Genomic DNA, 19,630 nt, shown 5'->3' with positions numbered 1-19,630 from the left:
GAGCTTCTGCTTCATAGTTCAAGTGCATGACGGAGAAGAGGAGAGCGAGAGGGAGAGAGCGAGCGAGAGAGACTCAGTGAGAGAAATGGAATTACTTATTGCATTACATTAGAATTGTAATGTTATGATCAATTGATCACTTATACGTTGAATCTAGGTGCAGCCAACACAAAATGATGGCTACATTTACAACCATAACATATATGTGTGTACATATATATTTTTTTATGCATGTATGTAGGCACTAAGTACAGGAGCATAGCACCTGAAGGTTAGACGCTTCCTGTTGGGTATAGTCCTTTTTTAATCATGGTGTTGCGGTCATTTATCCACTCATGCATGGATTACCGCAATGTACCTTTGGTTTTACCACGGTTGAGACTACAATGATATCTAAAGAGGTGGAGTTGACCTTTGTCACTACTAGCCTCTACTTAGATCTACTAGTATGTATATGTATCTACATGTTTGTGTGCTAATATAAATATCCTCTGGGATGGAGCTTCCGCTTCGTAGTTCAACTGCACGACCGAGAAGGGGAGAGGGAGAGGGAGAGAGAGAGAGACTCAGTGGGAGAAATGGAAGTACTTATTGCATTCAAGGATTTCATTAACATAATCACGATCGGGTGATTACGTCAATAACTCTAGTATTTACACAAAAAATTCACGTGAACATGTTAATTGTGAACGTGACTCTGATTATGACCCGCAAAAACCTATAGAGCCGGTTAGCCCTCCTGGTTTTCCATTTTTCCTTGCGGGGCCCGCTGGGATTTTTAATTTTCCCGGCAGGCCCAAAAGGTATATGTAATTTCCCGGCGGGCCCGTCGGGAAAATGAAAAAGCATGGTGGGAATAATTATATATAGTAAAAAATGTGCTAACCGCGGTCGTTTAGCTAGGCAAATCCTTGGGGAGTGTATCCAAGTGCCCGGTATAGTCATCTCCTTGCGAATTGACCTAAGGTTATAGCATCACTGGTCCTTTTTTTTTGGGCCGAACGTGATTATTAATTCAGTAACCACTTCTAAAAAAATTTAATTCGTTTACAAACATAAAGGTACGAAACCCAAAACAACTGCAAACTTGGAGAGTCATGCTCATTGCGAAGAAGCCATTGGTCCAAACGAGGGCTTTAATTGGTTTTAGAAGATGAGAATATGTAAACGACGAGTCGATAGTCAAGGGTCGCATGTCCTATACTAGTGTACCGGGCATATAAAGATCCTCGAAGTCTTGCATTTAAGTTGATTTACACTTGTCACTCCAGAATATAAGAGCTAGAATCCTTAATTAGGTTAAAAATAGCTTTTATATATTGAATTGGTTGCATAGGTGGACTACAATCCTTCACTGGGTACAAGTAGTCCTCAATTGATTGATTATATTGAAGATTTATTTGCGTTAGTTCATGCATTGGTTTATACAGAGACTACATTATGTATTATGATAGATCAATAATGAATGAAATAACTAATCATATATTTATTTCTTTCGTTTGTTTTTTGTAGCAATTGAAATTAGATGTGTCTTATTGTCTGCAAATCAAAGTGGACATATAAATAATAATTGCATTGAGAGATTCATACCATTGTTATAGTTATTATGCCATGCATAAACTGCATTGCAATGTGTATGGTTGCTCACAATATAGGTGATCGATATGTGGATTGACTAGCGGGCATTGAAAATCTCATATTGTGCATCTTGGTTACTTTCATATTGAATGGTTTTTAAATTTTAATATATATTGAAAATAAGAAAAATGTTTCAAAAACATAACATCTGGTTCTGTTGTCTTTACTTTTAATTTAAGAGCAATGGAGCAAAATGTGGGCACAAGTGGTACGAAGAAGCCAAAGAATAAAAAAGCTCCTGGCAAAGAGTGGGATTCACAACATATGCGATGGATGTTAAGTATGGAGCCTGATTTATCCCTTGTAATTTTTTGTGGTAAAAACGCACATTTGTAAGACCCCCATTATGAGGAGAATCCATCGTGTGTGAAGAAAAATAACTCGCCGAAAACCAAAATTTTAATGGCCAATCTCGAGCAAAGCAGATTAAAGAAGAGCTTATATGGTTTAAAGAAAGCATCAAGACAGTGGTACTTGAAGTTTGATCGTTGGATGTTGGATCATGGTTTCACAAGATACAACTCAGATCAGTGCGTTTACACAAAGAATTTGGGAGATGGGAAATTCATCATCCTAATGTTGTATGTTGATTGGAAGTGCTAACATGCAGGACATCAAAGACCTAAAAGACGAGCTCTCTAAATCTTTTTCAATGAAAGATTTAGGCGCTGCAAATAGGATACTTGGTATGAAAATATCAATTGATAGGAACAAGAAGACAATAAAGCTATCTCAAGAGGATTACATCAAGAAGGTACTAGAAAGGTTTGCAATGCAAAATGCAAAACCACTTTCTACACCTTTGGCTGGTCACCTTAAACTAACCAAGGATATGTGTCCAAAGACACAAAAGGAGATAGACTATATGTCTAAAGTTCCATATGTTGTAGCGGTAGGTTCTAATGTATGCTATGGTCTGGACAAGGCGAGATACTGCACACATGCAGTGGGAGTTGTGAGTATGTTCATGGAAAACCAAGGTAAAGAACACTAGCAAGCTGTGAAGTGGATACTTAGGTATCTAAAAGGGACAACAGTAAATGCTTTGTATTTTGGAGAAACTCATATTTTTCTAGAAGGGTATGCTGATGCAGATATGGCAGGTGACAAAGATACTCAAAGGAGCACTACTAGCTATGTCTTCGAGGTTGGCAGCACAGCAGTAAGTTGGGCTTCAAAGCTGCAGAAAGTGGCCTCACTTTCTACCACGGAAGCAGAGTATGTAGCAATGATGGAGGCAAGCAAAGAAATTTTGTGGCTTCACAGATTCTTAGAAGAGCTTGGATTCAAACAAGAAAATTTTTTCTTGTACAGTGATAGCCAAAGTGCTATCCATCTTGCAAAGAGCTCAGCCTTTCATTCAAGGACAAAGCACATTCAGTTGAGATATCACTTCATACGCACTCTTTTGGAAGAGGGATAGCTAAAGCTAGGAAATGTGCATACAAGTGAAAAACCTTGCTGACAAGTTTACAAAGGTGGTCAACAAGGAGAAGTTGAGCTTTTGCTCATCTTCAATCGGCATTCAAGGATAAGAAGCTAGGATGGAAAGCAGTCACAGGTTTGGTTTGGAGATCAGTCTCCAAGTGGGAGATTGCTAAGTATGGAGCCTGATTTACACCTTGTAATTTTCTGTGGTAAAAATGCACATTTGTAAGGCTCCCATTATGAGGAGATGCCATCGTGCGTGAAGAAAAATAGCACGCCAAAAAAGAAAATCACTCGTCGGAAACCAAAATTTTCACGGCCGGAATATTATCGCCAGACGGCGGTCGGAAAGCGGTCGGTAAACGACCGGTCAGTTGGTCGGTTGGTCGGTGTCCGGTATTCAATGGCCAGTGGACGGTGATCGGAAGTCAATGGCCGGTGGCCATTGGTGGAAATCAATGGCCAGTGGCCAAACTCAAAAGCAGACTTGTTTTCTCAAGGGCGGCCATACATGGGCAGATTGGAGGGTTCGATTTGAACTTATCTACACAAGGGCGGCTACGCATAACTGCCTCTCATGAGAGAGGGAAATCCTTTTGGCCTATAAAAGGAAGCCATTTCTAGACACAGTTTATAGTGTGAAGTTGATGCACCAAGGTGAGTGTGAGGTGGTGAGAGTGAAGCAAGGCGGGAGCTCTATTAAGGGTATAATCCCTTTGTAAACTACTTCTTGTTTTGAAGTACTGAAGCCATTGAGTGGTTTCTTTCCCGTGGACATAGCCCACATTGGGTGAACCAAGTATATCGTGTGAACTCTCTCTCTCTCTCTCTACTCTATAATCTCTTGTGTGTCAAATCTAAGGCTCCCTCCATAAAGTAATCTACTCAAATATCTCTTTAGCTACGTCTTATTCTCTAACAGCCGCCGATATATGGAGTGGCAATGTAAATTTTCACACAACAAAATCAGGCGGTGCACCAGGTATTAGGGATCATTTTCTTGGTAGCGTTAAAAAGAATTGTAAGAAATGTGAACATCCTCAGGCACGTACAGTTGCAGAGCGTTTGAGAGAAGAGCTCCTTAAAAAGGGTGGGAAAATACAACATATATATAGCTCTGTGGCTTTGAGTCAAGAGTTCTGATATACAAATATTAACTCCACAGATCCTGTAGTGACGCCAACTAACCTTGCAGAACAACCTGCGCAGGGAGAGTGTTACACTCACGTGTCCCTCAAGTAGTTTTGATGTGAATCGTTTCCTTATACACGGGCACTTTTTACTCTAGTGTTGGCTAGAGAATTTTTCCCCGCGTAACCACATATATACACTATATGCATGTGTGGTGATACGTTGTACTTAGGGAGACTCGTATCTTTCTCTCATACTTACACTTGAACTTCTCATAACAAAGTGAGGGAGCTTCAAGCTATCAAGGTTCTTGCTATGTGTGTGTGTGTGTGCATCTACGGGTGTGTGTGTGCACATCTATAGCTTCCCTCAGTCCCTTATTCACCAAAAAATGGTATCAGAGCAGGATCTTTAGCTCCCACAAGCATTATCCTTCCTCCATACCTCATATTAGGTTTTGCAGGAGGTGCAGCCTCGGGACAACTAGTTATCGTTTTGCTCGCCACCAGTGCTCCGAGTATTCGTTTTGCTGAAGCTAGGACTCAAAACAAATCTAAGAACGAGTACTAAGCAAAGACATCACGAATCAGCATTTTTGGACACATTAAGACTTTGCTATAACAATATTTACAAGTCTGCAGATTTTCTGCAGGTTTTGTTCGAAGTGCATTTTTTGTCAATTTCTGTTCATGGGTGCTATGGCAAGCAGCAATGACTTGTTTGGCATGCTTCAAGCTGAGGATAAGCTTGATGGGACCAATTATCTGATGTGGTCTTACATGATGAAATATGTGCTTGTTGCAAAGCAACCATGGAACATTGTGGCGGATGTAGACAAGAGATCTGGCAATTCTACTTCTACTGTGAGAGATACAAGTAGCTCTTCAGCAGTTGTTTCTTCATCTTCTCCACCTACACAGGATCAGATTAGATGGGATGGAAAGGATGCCCAAGCACATGCTTTGATTGAGATCTTTCCATGAAGCGTCATATTATTCCGCACATTCGGTCTTGCACTTCCTCCAAGCAAGCTTGGGATGTACTTGCTTCTTTGTATGCCGGGCACAATGAATCCCGTGAGTCTTACTTGAGGAAATGCATATGGCTAAAGGTGAGTCCGTTGATGTGTATGTTTGGTATTTGCTGAAAATTCAGCCCATCCCTTGCTTGAATATAAAATGCAACCAACTATTGGGTCACAAGATATGTTTGATTCACTTATGCCTTTGTTTCAAAGTGGTACATTGGATAATGACCATGTAGAGCAGCCAAATGAGGTTCAAAGAGCTTAAAATTTGCATCCAAACATGGCTAAAAATCAGCATGAAGTTCAGCCCAATGATGATGTACAAGTTGATCATGAATTACATAAGGAATATACTTCTATCAGGGATGCACAAGCAATGCCAAGATGGCTGAAGCTAACTTTACAAGATAGTAGGTTGAGTGCTCCTTTGCATGGTAGAACAAGCTCATCTACTCGCCATGTATCGAGTGATTTTGTGGATGTATCTCTCATTGCAACAGCATGTAATGAAGCCACTATCTTTTGAAGATGCATCTGGAAATGAGGAGTGGATGGCTGCTATGCAATCCGAATTGGATTCAATTTCCAAGAATGGTACTTGGGAGTTATGTGACTTACCTAAAGGTAAGCATGCAATCGTTACTAATTGGGCTTACAAAGTTAAGCAAAAGTCTAATGGTAGTATTGAATGCTACAAAGAGAGACTTGTTGCAAAAGGTTATGCGCAACAATATGGTATTGACTATGAGAAGACTTTTGCGCCTACTTCACGCATGACTACCATGAGTACTGCGGTTGCATTGGCTGCTCATCTTGGTTGGAAACTGCATCAATCAGATGTGATAACTGCATTTTTGTATGGTGACTTACATGAAGAGGTTTATGTCAAACAACCTCTTTGTTTTGCCATTAAAGGTCGGGAGCATAAAGTATGTTGCTTGTGAAAGTCTTTGTATGGACTTAAGAAATCATCATGTGCATGGTATGAGAAGATGCATCGGCACTTGATTTCTCTTGGTTTCTAATGTAGTATTGAGAACACACTTTATGTACGTAAAGATGGCAATGACTTGATTGTGCTTGTTCTTTATGTTGATGATATGCTTTTGATTAGGTCATGTGAGCTGAAAATTGAGGAACTAAAGGATGACTTGCAACAAGCTTTCGAGATCAAAAATCTTGGTCATTTGAGCTATTATCTTGGTATCCAGTTTGTTTCCGTTGAGGGGGGTACTATCATGCATCAAGAAAAATACATTGAGAAGCTGCTTCATCGTTTTGGTTTTGAGGATTGCAAGTCCATTTCAACTCCTGTTGAGACAGGATTTAGGTTCTCAATTGAGGATTGTGATGATGCATTTGACACTTCTCTCTACCAACAAGCTGTGGTATGCTTAATTTATGTATGCAACACTCAGCCAGACATACAATATTTTGTTTCCCAGTTGAGAAGGTTTATGAATAGCCCCAGCACTAAGCATTGGCAAGCTATGAAGCGTGTCTTTAGATACCTCAAAGGCACTATGAACTTTGGTCTCTTCTATGGTAGAGATAATCAGCCATGCTTGCATGCATTTATAGATAGTGATTGGGCTGGTTATTATGATATACGAGTGTTCACTAGTGGCAATTGCTTTCTTCTTGGTGGATCATGCATATCATGGTTGAGTGAGAAGCAGCCAACTATGGCCACATCTAGTTGTGAGGTTGAGTACAATGCAGCATTCACAGCTACGGTGGAGTGTGTATGGCTCAGACGTCTCTTGATGGATCTATGCATGAAGCCACATGAGTCTACGACCATTTTTACTGACAGCCAGAGTGCATTGGCAGTTGGGAGGAATCCACTGTTTCATGCTCGCACAAAACACATTGAGGTGCATTATCACTATGTCAGAGAGCGGCTACATGTAGGAGATATTGATTTGGCGTATGTACCTACACAAGACAATGTGGCAGACTTGCTCACCAAAGCTCTTCCAAGGGAAAAGTTTGAAGATTTTTGCAAAGCTTTAGGCTTGTTACCATGTGGGGGCTGATCTGTCACCTCCCTATACATGTTCACATCATTCACTCCAAGGGGGTTTGTTACACTCACATGTCCCTCGCATAGTTTTGATGTGAACCGTTTCCCTATACACGGGCACATTTTACTCTAGTGCTGGCTAGAGGTTTTTTCCCCGTGTAACCACATATATACACTATACGCATGTGTGGTGGTACGTTGTACTTAGGGAGACTCGTATCTTTCCCTTGTAATTACACTTGAACTTCTCATAACAAAGTGAGGGAGCTTCAAGCTATCAAGCTTCTTGCTGTGTGTGTGTGTGTGCATCTATGGGTGTGTGTGTGTGTGCATCTATAGCTTCCCTCACTCCCTTCTTTACCCAACAGAAAGGAAATTCCACGCAGTGTTCCTTTTAAGCGTCACAATGAAGGTGGACTTAGTCAAATGCATCAACAATCATTACATCACAACTTTCGAGTGCAGTCTCTAGAAAAATCAGAAACTACAGTCACCAAAGAAATATTCTTTACTCGAAGTGCTTTGGTCATGGTAGATACCAATCATTGGAAGGTCTCTTGGAAGAAAATCGATGAGTTTGGTCCAGGATTTTCAGCTCCTTCTTATCACACGATAAGAAATGTTTTCCTGGACAAATGTTACATCAAAGTCAAAGAGCGTGTCGGCAAAATAATACTTGAGAATATTTCGCTTTCTGGACGTACGATTGTGAATGGCTTGTCAAATGTTCAAAGAAGACCGTTGATCAATGTAATGCTGGTTTGTTAAAGGGAAAAAAAGTTTGTAAAGGTGATTGATAGTTCTGTGAAACTAAAAGTGGGAAATACATTTTTGAGGTCTTGATTAGTGTAATTAAAGAAATTAGTGTTGAACATGTTGTTCAAGTAGTCATGGACAATGCAAAGAATTGTAAAAACACCAGTAAATTAATAAAAAGTGCTTTCCACACATTTTTTCCAATGGTTGTAATACGCACAGCTTAAATTTGGTACTGAAAGATTAGTACACTAGCGAAGAAACCACATGGTTCACCAAAAAAATTGATACAGCACGTCAGGTTGTGAAATTTATCTTGAAACGACAAAGAGTGGTTGATTTGTATAGGATGCACATGTCAGTGATGTCGAAACTTCCTGTTAAAACTGGGTTCTGCAAATGCGTGGTGATTGACACAATTGCATGGCCTTTGATGAATGGCGGCTTGAGCAAAAAGAAAAAGTGAAAGATAAAATTACATGTCTACGTGGCAATGTAAACAAGGCTGCTTGGTGGAGGAGTGTAATGGATACATACCATGTAATGATGCCTGGTATGTTCGTGATCTGCAATCTTGATCAAAGGGTACCAAACTTGGGCAAAGTGTGGATGACATGGTGGTGAGTCCAACAGAGTCTTGAAAATCCCGAAGAGTTGAAAGAGTCTGTAGTAGAGAAGGAGTGGCAATTATGATTCTCTGGAAAACAACAAAAAAATTTGGCGAAGTATTTTCATGCAAGGTGGAAGAGCGCTCATAGTCCACTCCATAGCGTTGCTTACATGCTTGATCACAAGTATTGGAATTTAGATATGATGTCCAATACAGAGGTGGTAAGCGATTTCTATCACGTGGTCAACACATTCTACTCCAACGTTCAAAATCGAATTGATTGCATCAAAGAAACGAGTGCATCTAGATTAAAATAAGGTCCGTTTGCGAATGATTTTGTTCAGATAATGTTAAAATTAAGAGCAACCTGCATGGAAGTAGTGGATGATGAATGGTGGATAGCATTACTTTGCCTTACATCGCCTTGCAATGAAAGTATTGGCACAATGTGCATCAAAATCAAGTTCAGAGAGAAACTGGAGTATGTACAAGTATGTTTAAAGCACTATTTGCAATAGACTATTAGTAGACAGAGCATAAAAATTAGTATATATGTTTTGCAACGAAAAGATATTGAATCACATCAAAAGTGCTGGCTATGAGGAGGAAATGCCAACCTGGTTGTATGATTATCAAAACGAAGACAAAGGAGAGTTCAATGTTCATGTATCTCAATGCACTATAGATGAAAATAGAAGACAATTTGATAATAGATGTGGAGGTTGATGTACAAGGAGAACCACAACACTCAAATTTAAAACCAGATAACAACTCAATAGATTCAATATAGCTTGAGAGTAGAACGAGTAAATGTCAAAAACCATTGTAAAAGACCTTGTATTCAAATGTGTTTTGAGTAATTACAATGCTTCATATTCGCGATTGTACATAGTTTGTAGATCTCAATTGTGTTTCTTTGAAGCAGCATCTTGCTCATCAAACATATTTCTAATTGTGCTAGGGGTATCTTGGGGGGCTTGCTTGCGTTTATACTTGTTTTCCATGCCAAACATAATATATATTCCTTGTGGAATATCTTGTAAATAGATTGTGCATCGACTACTATTTTGCAATAAACAAATAAGACAAACAAAGTGATAATAATGAATACATGTCAATGTAAAATATCCACTCCATCCATCAAAATTCTTGTAGCAAAGTTGACAATATCTTGTTCTTCATCGCCCATTTTCTCTTAGAGCTGCAATCAATAGATAGACAAATATTCAATATCATTGGCAAATATATATTCTCATGATTCAACAGTCTCACAGATGCACAAGATAGAAACTTCTCATTCACTACAAAAGACGTCAAAATCCACTAAATCAAACCCCAACAAACGCGACTAGTTGAACCAGAAGGAAAATTTTAAATATTGACACTCAACATGACAAATTTGAAATGACTAAAGATAATTGACTCAATTACGTGAACCACTTCAAACCAGATAATACACTTCAATAAAAAATAGAATACCCTAGACAAGACATATGTATATCATAGAAATGTTTAAATCGGATAAAGTGATGGTGAAAGTTCAACAAGGGAACGTTGGACAGGGTTAGGGTATGTCTTTAAATGTTCTTTGAAAAATATCAACACGTCAAAAATATTTTTTCTTTGTTCACGCTCTTTTAACTTCATCCAAGAATCTACGTTAATCCGAATAGCCCGCATAACATCTTCATCCGGGTGGTGAAAAACTTCTTCTTGACAATAAACTTTTCTAGCTGCACTCCAAAAATCTTCTAGCATGTCAAATAGTTAGTCCAATGTATAAATGTCGCTCGCTTTTGTGTATGCATCTATGCACCGTGGATCATATAGTTCGGAATCAATCCACGGTCGCTTAGCCATCTCGGCATTCCCTGCTCTCTGTGCCTCCAAAATTGTAGAGTCCGACTGTGTGCTTGGATGCAGATAATTAATTGTTGCGTGCTTAGCTTGTGTTCTTAGTATCATCCCCAATCAATGATATTGACGCGAGGTTTATTGGAGCGAGTAAAGTCCAACATTATGTTGAACGGGTGCAGGTCACTGTGCACTATACCGGCTGAGTGTGCAGCCGCAACGCCATCCATAAAGACATGACAAATGGCTAGCATCTTCTTGATAACTGCCTTGATCCGTGCCGTGTCTATCTCTTGTACGGGATGATTGCTGCAGGCAATGACCTCGAACTGTGTTGTAGCATGTGCATGTGTCGTTTGAACAATCCATGAGCGAATGGTAAGTGGAAATCATGTTGCCCACGGTACCCCCATTGTAGTATGGGACTATTGTGATCCAAGGAGCTTCGGTAGTAAATCCAATGCACCTTACAATGGAGGGATGAAGCGTTTGCATTCCTTGCTATATTTGAAAGTTGTTAAATTTCACCTCACTGCTACAAGAGAGTATGGGACTATTGTGATCCAAAGAGCTTCATTGGTAAAGCCAATGCACCTTATAATGGAGGGGTGAAGCGTTTTCATTCCTTGCTCTATTTGAAAGCTGTCAAATTTCACCTCACTCCTCTCTTGTAAATGTGGTCTGGAAAAAAAGAGATGCCTTTGATGGTGTACAAGGTGCACACATAAGAGGAGCCTGCTCCAACCCTCATACCTTCTACCAAGGCTTCGTGATCGATGCCGACAAGATGAGAACACTTGGCATTCAAAGACGTGCGCATGATTGTGTCGATGCCGCTGGCATCGAATCGAACTCCCAAAGTTGCTTGCACTTCTTGGGCCATCTTCAATCTCTTGGGCAAGGCTGCTTGGTCTTTCCCTTTCACACGCTTCATCTTTACCCTCTATTCTTTCCACAATTTATCCCAGAGCTCTAATTTTGACATGTCACAGGCATGCGAGATATCTTCCTTTAAGTCTCTGCAACATACTTTCATATTGCCCAACACTGTCCTAACCTTGTGGTGGGGGTCAAATTCTCAAATCCCTCTTGGAATCAACAACTCGTATCGGCCTTCAACTCGCAGCTTGCACTCTGTGTTCTCCCATATAGCGCTAGTGAGGTCTTTGATGAAGAGACCACTTTCACTAATTTGCTGTATGCAACCATCTGCACATGATGAGATTTCCAAAATACATTCTTTACGAATGGCACGCATAATACTTTTCTTTTGATCTGGCATCATATTTGCACTGGACAATAAAAAACAGCATTTCAAATACAAATTCATGGTTGTGAATGACACTAACACTCTCACACTATTTCAGGCAAAGCCTTAACCACCACTTGAAGACTTTAAGAAATGTGCAAGGAAATATTGATAAAAATGAAAACAATCTTCACTTAAAATTGCAATCTGCTACACGTGTAAAATGCAGATCAAACAAGTGGTTTATAAGAACTTAATTCAGATAAAACAGTCTGGCACATTTCAGCATATATTGAATTTTTAACTTATATTTTTCTCCGTGCGCATATACTAGTTCAAACAAAGCACACACCGACTTAAAAACTTCAAAAACATTTACAACATTGAAAGTATACAAATGGGACAAGCAAATTGTGTTCACACGTTTTTTACATAGAATTTATGTAAATGTAGCAATAAAAAAAGCGACAATAATTGATGCTTTTTAAAAAGATACAAAAGAATATTTAACATGCAAATTGTGTGCAAATGATTTTTTACAGAGAATTTATGTAAATGAAGCATTAACAATAGCGATACTGCTTGAGGTCCTTTAAAAAGATAAAAAAGAATTTAACATGAAGTTTGTGTGCAAATAATTTTCTGCATATAATTTATATAAATGGAGCATTTAAAATAGTGATGATTGATGAATAAAGTATTCTTTTGAATATGATTAGCTAGTATATATTTCATATGGATAGTTAAAAACAAAAAAATCAAACAATTCATACATTTCAAATATGAAATACTCTTCACAACCGTGTTACCGACCAAGTATTTTATATTCTTAATACTTACAAAACTAATTGCACATGCACATTTAAATTATATGACGTTTGTACGGCCCGGTTAACGACCTGAACGCCACATTTATGCAAAAATAGATGCTTCCAACAAACGACACTCTATTAGCCACATTATCGATCGCGTGCCGCCTGAATCTCAGGAGAAATAATGGCTTGCATACGAACATCATATAGCCGCGTTATTGATCGATGGCCATATGTTTTTTGGGTAAGGGGAAGGGAAGTTGACTTACCATAAGATTACTAGATTCACCGCGTTATCGGTGTAGTACCGTAACAGTAAAATTACCACAAGGACACCATCTTCCCCACGTCACCGAGGTGATGCCCCCGTGATAAGCATTGTTCCATAGAACAACTCACACACACACTGCCATTGTGTGGTAAGGTACCTTGTCACTGCTGTGCAATACGACAAAACGCATGCTACCACACAACACATACCCGGATAGTGTGGTTAGGTACTCCGCTACTACCGTGCACTGCGACGCAGAGCACGCTCCCACATGACCCCCTCTCTCCTCTCAATGTTAACGTACATGCAAAGGTAGTCGACTCTCTCTGTCTCTCTCAAGATAACATCAATAAATAACTGTTATGGAATTGATATTTCACTATTTTATTGTAGCTGACAGGTGGAAAAGACTGGACCAAGCTAGGCCTATGCGAATGAAAATATATACATTGTACATTTTATTATTTAATCTCTCTTTTATGAGCTTTGGCCATTTATGACCGACCGGCCAGTCTGTAACCAATATGACCGTTCAAGAAATCTATAAAACAAATACGTGCAAGAGGGAAATGGTCACTCTTGCACGGGGGGAGATTGCACCCAGTGCTTGCGTTGTTCTTCTATCCTCTTCCCTCTTCTCTCTAGCCGTGCCGGCGTAGCACTCCGCTCTAGGAGGTGCGCCTGCACGTGTTCTCTCGCTCTATCTCCCTCTCTGTCGCTCTCTGCTCGTGTGTAGCTTGATTATGTGCAAGGAGGGTTGCCAGGTATGCAGATTTACGTGTCTCATCATATTAGTATTTATTTTGGGTATTTTGCAGGGAACTCCGTGCCTCCGACTGTAGCAGTGGTATCAGAGCTGAGGCTACGCTCCAGAGATTGCATATTCGGATAACCAAAAGCTAAGTGCTCTTGTTTTCTTTTGGTTTTCAAAATTTATAATTCTATGTATTTGTCCTATATTATTTTTTTCATGAAAATCTGACTTTAATCCTCCGTTAATTTGTACTCAGTGGAAGATATCTAAATAAGACAGTAGAAATGACAATTTTATACTATGAGCAAGTTTACACAATATTAATGTATATATATATATTAATAGCGCGATAAATATCGTCATAGGATCTGTATAGCTAACGAAGAAGAAGAGTAGTAAGAGAGAGGTTGGAGGTGTTCTGTCATAGGAAGGAGAGGGAATTAAAAGTAACATAAAATTTTAGCATGTTCGCAATTTCTCATGGAAACCTGTCCCAAGTTAGGCCCGAAATTTATAATTAACAAGGATATTTTAAAAAAATAAATAAAGTGTAGGTGACTTGCAGATGCATGACATCTCGAGCAGTAGGGTATGTTGGAGCTATATATGTTGGAGCATATAGGTACAAATTGATTGGTGATGTCTTATACATGAAAGGGGCTGATCTCGTGTTGAGACGTGTACCTTGGCGGGAGGAGCTTTATGTTGGAGCTATATATGGCTCACTCTACTGAACTTGGTCTCACCTATATATTTGTATCTTGTCCTCAATATGAATCAGTCTTTGGGAGCGTATATGGTGTGTCTCTTGTCTCGTCTCTCTCTCTTTCTCTCTACATCTCGACATGGTATCAGAGCGGTAACGATCACGCGCCGATTCAATTCATGGTGACAACAGTATGTGTATGCGATTCGCATGTAAGATTCAAAATTGTTACAAATTTTATTTTTGAGCGTTGATTCTTGTTAACTGTGGTTGTTTTGTGTTAAGAAGAATATGATTAGTGTTTTATGTGGCGTTTATTTATAATCAATCTAATCGTTGATTACGTTTTCTTGTTAATGACACCCTGAACTTCATCTCAATTTTTCTTGCTGTTCTGCTCAAAATTTGGAGAAACGGGAAAAGCGCAATGGCACTTTTCATCCAAAACTTGTTCGTTTCGTCAAGCTCTTCGATTTGAGTTCTAGGTTTGCGTCAATCGGAGTTCGCAGCAGAAAGTTATGTTGTTTTTACTGCAATAGAGCTTGACGCAGCTTTCTTCGTCCTACTTCTTCGTGAAGCGTCCGCGATTGTTTTTCTTATTTTGGCGTTAACTTTTTCGAGAAGATTTAGCTTTTTGCTATTCGTATTGTGGCCGTCAATCTTGCGTCTCACGCCACTCTATTTTGAGGACTCGTTTATTATTAACGTCTCCTTTACCCTGTCTTTTTAGGGTGACGTCTCTCACATCTTTGGACGTTCCTTGAGCATCCTTCTTACGTTTATCGTTGACAGAACGCAGTACTCATATCTCTCTCATTCTCAATTGCGGCCTTCACCATATATGGTGTGCAGATTCTGCGATCTTATCTTATACGTCTTCTCGCAATAAGATATGGCTATGAATATTCTCGTCAACGGCTTTCCTTCTGGCCAACGTTCTGTTCCTCCTTTCCAAGGTCAAGGATTTCCAGGCTGGAAAGCAAAGATGTTGTTAATTCTTGAAGGCGATGAACTCTCCGATGTTGTTCTTGAAAATCGTGTTTGTCCGCCTCAGCCTGTTGATACGAATAATGATAACGTGCTTATCACTGAAGGACCTATATTTGAAGATTGGAATGTTGCCTATATGGATTGGCAACGACGTGATAAAGCAGCTCGTCGGTATATTCTTTCTGCTCTTACTGATTCCCTTTTGCTTGATATGTATGAACTGCCTACTTCCCATGACGTATGGAAGTACCTTATTGCAAACTTTCAGAAGAATTCTGTTACAGAAATACTTTATTTGAGAGGGTTGCTTAACAAGTTACAATATGAAGTTGGTACTGCCATGACGGGACATATTGAGTCTTTCAAATCTATTATTAATCAACTTGCTGCTGCCGGTGATCCTGTTCCACAAAAGCAACTGATTACACTTCTCCTTGATACGGTGAAGGACTCTTCTTATGATAACATTGTTACTATTCTCTCTAATAAAGATGGTCTTGATTTCGACCAAGCTTGCATGTATTTAATTGAATACTCTCAACGTCAAGAACGTCGGAATGCTGGTCAGGATACAGCTATGATTTCACAAGAGGAGACTGAGTCACAACAGATGGAACGTGCTTTTTATGCTCGAAGGCGTCCATTTCAACGGGGAAACCGCAGAGGTGGCCGTCGCGGTAATATTTTCTCTCCTCTCAAATTTCCTAATAAGCAATGTTCTTACTGCAACAAAAATGGCCATACTGAAGATGATTGTTGGGCACGTCAATATGATGAAGAACACAATATTACCACAAAACCACCACGTTTATCTAGAGACTCTTCTTCTTCTTCTTGTGAATATTGCAGACGATCTGATCATCCCACTCATATGTGCTATAAGCGTCGATTCGACACAGATCGGAATAGAGCATATGCTACTGAACATCGAAACAACTTTGTACCAGAAACAAGTTGCGTCCTATGTTCAGTTGCTCCAGACAGAATACTTCATGTACGTGATGGATCACTTTTTATTGTCGATTCTGGTGCTACAGGAAATATGACATATCATTCTAAGTGGCTCCATAACTATCATCCACTGCCAGTTCAACGTGTTGTTTATCTTGCTGATGATACTACTTGTCAAGTAAAGGGTATTGGAGACTTATATCTTGGTACCTTATCTTCTTCCACTCGAATTTTGCGAGGAGTATTACATGTACCAGATCTTCAACGTAATCTTCTTTCAATTGCTAGACTTGTTGATCTTGGTCTGTTTGTTGGATTTGATTATACCAAATGCCGAATTGAGAAAGATGGACAGACTATAGCCACTGCTCCTCGAAACGGTAATTTATTTGAACTCTCTCTCAACGATGCTGTAGCAAATATTGTCCCTACTCCAGGTGATCATGATTTCAAAGTATGGCATCACCGTTTTGTTCATGCTGATTTCTCAAAACTCCTTGATCTTCAACGTCGTGATCTTGTTCATGGCATGGATCTTAAAGCCCATCCCCATATGGGAATTTGTGAATTTTGTGCTCTTGGGAAACACAATCGTAAACCCTTTCCTCTTTCAAATACAACTCATTCTCATGACATCTTGGATCTTGTTCATACTGATATATGTGGACCTCTACCTTCTTCGAGATCACAATATCGCTACTTCATTACTTTCATTGATGATTTCTCAAGGTATACGACTGTATTTCTACTTAGACAAAAATCTGAAGCCTTATCTGTCTTCAAACAATTCCACAAGGCTGCGGAACTTCAAACTGGTCGTCGCGTTAAGAAGCTTCGTAGTGACAATGGAGGCGAATATGTTTCTCGAGAGTTTGTGAGTTATTGTGCTGACACTGGAATTCATCATGAACACACTATTCCATATTCACCTCAACAGAATGGTGTTGCTGAACGAAAGAATCGCACTATTCTCAATGCTGTAAGATGTATGCTGATTCATTCTGGCTTATCTCGTGTTTTCTGGGCTGAAGCTACTTTGACAGCAACATTTATTCAGAATCATCTTCCTACTACTGCACCCTCTGGTAAGATACCCATCACAGCGTGGACAGGTGACATTCCTTCTGTATCTCATTTTCGAACCTTTGGATGTATTGCTTATATTCATGTTCCCAAAGAAACACGAACAAAGCTTGATGCTCCTGGTCTTAAAGTTATTTTTATTGGATATTCTGACACTTCCAAAGGCTACAAATTCTATGACCCTTCCTCCAAGAAAGTAACTGTGAATCATGATGCTACTTTTAACGAACAGCTTATGGGAGGCTCATGGTCCATGGATGATTCTGATGATACTAAATCATTGCTTCAGGCTTTTCCATTTCTTTCAGAAGATGAAACACTTCCTATAGAGAAACTTTCCTCCTCACAACCATCCATTCCAAATGTTGCCAATGATGATATTGATATTTTTGTTGATCTGCCTATTGATTTTGAACATGGCTCATGTCATGTTTATGATGACGATATTGCTGATAATGCTTTTTCTACTTCTGAAGATCCCGTTACTTATGATGAAACTATCTCTTCACCACAAAAGGATCAATGGCAAGAGGCTATGGAAGCAGAGTACGATTCTCTTATCTCTAAAGGTACATGGATACTAACTGAATTACCTCCTGGTCGTACAGCTATTAAATGTAAGTGGGTGTATAAAACAAAAGTAAAAGCAGATGGATCTTTTGACAAGTTCAAGGCGCGTTTAGTTGCAAAAGGTTACTCCCAAGTAGCTGGTGTTGATTATCAAGAGACTTTTTCACCAGTTGTTCGCATTACAAGTGTTCGAGTTTTATTGGCATTTGCTGTTCAGTTTGATTTAGAAGCTCATCAAATGGATGTGCGAACTGCTTTTCTTAATGGTGACTTGGAAGAGGAAATTTATATGGAACAACCAGAAGGGTTTGTTATTCCAGGTAAAGAAGACCTTGTTGCTCAACTCCATAAGGCACTATATGGTCTCAAACAAGCTTCGCGAGCCTGGTATACAAAATTTGATCTTTTTCTCACCTCTAAAGGATTCATCTCTTGCTCGTCAGACCCAAACTTATACATAAAACGCCAAGGTAGCAGTTTTGTGATTCTTGCTCTTTATGTGGATGATACCATCCTTGTTTCCAATGATTTGGGATTTCTTCAGCAAGTGAAAAATTTATTGTCTTCTACATTCGATATGGTGGATCTTGGAGAGATTCACTCTTGTCTTGGCATTCAAATCCAACGGAACCGTACAAAAGGTATTTTATTCCTTCGACAGTCAAAGTTTATTGCAGATACTATTCAAAAATTTGGTATGGAATCTGCACATTCAGCCAACACACCTTGTCTTGCGAGCTCTACGAAGAATACTTCTGACAATGGCGGTCAACTTGTCACAAATCAACCTTATGCTAACTTGATTGTATGTCTTCAGTTTGTTGGCATGAACACTCGTCCTGATATTCTGTTCGCTGCTAACTATCTTGGACAACATCTTGCATGTCCTTCTCTTAAGCATTGGTCTGCTGCAAAGCGTGTATTGAAATACTTGAAAGGCACTACAGATTTTGGTTTAGTCTATCGACGAAAACTCACATCGGATTCTATGCAATCTCTTTCTCTTTTGGGTTACACACATGCAGACTGGGCAAGCTCACATTTATCTATGCGATCAACTAGTGGAAATTTCTTCTTTATAAATGGTTGTCTTGTTTCTTGGACCAGCAAGAAACAACGTTGTGTTGCAGTTTCTACGACTGAGTCAGAATATGTTGCGGCATCACTTGCAGCTCATGAGTTGATTTGGCTTCGACAAATGTTGGTTGATATTGGTCACTCTCCTCTTTCTAGCACGCCCTTGCGGTGTGACAACCAAAGTGCTATTAGTCTTGCAAAAGACTATGTTCAACATAATAAGTCAAAGCACATTGCTGTCCATTATCATTATGTCAGGTATGAAGTACGCAAGGGAACCATTATGGCTGAACACTGTCCAAGTGACCAGATGATTGTAGACATTTTGACCAAAGGCCTCAATGAGTCACGTTTCATCCTCTTGCACTCGGAGCTTGGAGTTGCTTCGGCCTCACTCTTTCTAGATTAGCTTCTTTTCTATTGTAATAGCTTTGTACATATGACATTGTAATCTTTTAGGTACCATGCACTATGCACACTCCACATTTGCACCTTGTGATATCTAAGTCACTTGAATATTTGTACATAGATGCACAATTCACTTTCACATCCTCACCACTGGGTCATATTTCACATTGTATAGGGGCTTGGGTTTTTCCCTTGAACTCCCCAAGGGTTTTTTCATCCAAAGCTAGAGACCTTTGTTTGAGTGGGGGTGTTGGAGCTATATATGGCTCACTCTACTGAACTTGGTCTC

This window comes from Adiantum capillus-veneris, chromosome 13 (assembly GCF_014529385.1).
Source record: "Adiantum capillus-veneris isolate H3 chromosome 13, ASM1452938v2, whole genome shotgun sequence".
NCBI lineage: Eukaryota > Viridiplantae > Streptophyta > Polypodiopsida > Polypodiales > Pteridaceae > Adiantum > Adiantum capillus-veneris.
This window is presented reverse-complemented; position numbering follows the sequence as displayed.